Source organism: Wasmannia auropunctata, unplaced genomic scaffold (assembly GCF_000956235.1).
Source record: "Wasmannia auropunctata unplaced genomic scaffold, wasmannia.A_1.0 LD336095.1, whole genome shotgun sequence".
In the NCBI taxonomy this organism is placed as follows: Eukaryota; Metazoa; Arthropoda; class Insecta; order Hymenoptera; family Formicidae; genus Wasmannia; species Wasmannia auropunctata.
The window spans coordinates 923184-924653 of record NW_012026795.1 but is presented as its reverse complement, the minus strand read 5'-3'; positions in this window follow the sequence as shown (position 1 = coordinate 924653).

Sequence of the window (1470 nt, the reverse complement as noted above, 5' to 3'; positions counted from 1 at the left end):
TTTTGCGAGGATTTCTTAAGAAGAGTAGACAAAGATCCCGAATTTCCTTCTCGTGTAATATTCAGCGATGAATCGTTGTTTACACGAGAAGGAATTTTTAACTCGCACAATATGCATGTGTGGGACGAAGAGAATCCTCGTGTGACATGAATCAGGAATTATCAAGTTCGTTGGAAACTGAACGTCTAGGCTGGAATTATGGGCACAAACATATTGGGTCCAGTAATTCTTCCAGATACGTTAAACAGCGTATCGTCCCACGTAGCACAGCAGCGCCTGAAAAGCGCTTAAAAACCGCTAATGCAGGTGCAGGAATTCAGCACTTTTTAAGCGCTTTTTTAGCGTGTTAGCGCTTTAAAAGCGCATGTAAAATCCACTAAAAAAAGCGCTTTATAAGCGCGTACGACTAGCGCTAGAGAAAAGCAGTTTTATAGCACTCTAAGCGCATTGAAAATCTGTTTAAAAAAAGCGCATTATAAGCGCGTTACAAGCGCGTACGACCACCGCTGGAAAAAAGCAGTTTTATAGCACTTTAAGCGCTCAAAATATGTTTTAAAAAGCGCGTTATAAGAAAATCGTAGTCTCAAGATCATCATACGTAAAAAATTTTAGTTATAACCGTAAGACTGTAAGCAAATCGATCAATCACAATCAAAATTGCGGTCTTACGTTTTAAAATTATCGACTATGATTGGTCAATATACTTACGGCCTTATGATTATGACTAAAACTTTTTTACTTGTGATGGCCTTCACAGCAAGTTACTGTTACTATTCATTGAAAGTTACTGTTGACACAAACGGCCATAAAATAACGCATGATATTATGTACGATTTTCAATATTTATTCCCTTTTTCATTAAAAATAACAATCTATATTAAAAGAACAATTTTTATTTTGAGATAACATTATTATATATGCATCTTCTATAGTTCAACACTCTACCGTAAATTACTTTTTATATTAATCTGTATATATATATATTGTCACGTGCTCCCGCGAGTTGAGTAACTCACACGAGCACGGATCAAACAAGCTTGTGGAAATCGCGTGCGATTCCGCGGAGGGAAGGTGACCGTCCTCCGGGATGGGTCCCTCCTGCGTCCGACGAAGAGCGGCAACGCGAAAAGCTGGGCGCCAGACGTGTTCTCGGTCACGTCACTCGCGAAACTTAACGATTACCGAAATTCTTACACGCAACGACACTTGACCCGTAAACGCCGCTCCCGAAGTCGATCGCACGAGGGCCGGCCGGCTCCGCCTAACGGCAGAGGGGCAGGGCGAGGAAAAAGGGCGATGGGATGGCGCGGGGCGGGCAAAAGAATTCGTACTCCACTGATTAATAATAACAAAATAATAACAGATTTATTGGCCGATCGGAACGGCAGTAATAAACGGTGGAGAAAGAGAAAAAGTAACACAGTGTAATAAGAAGAAGACGGATGTGACGCGACTGATACGACGCGAATA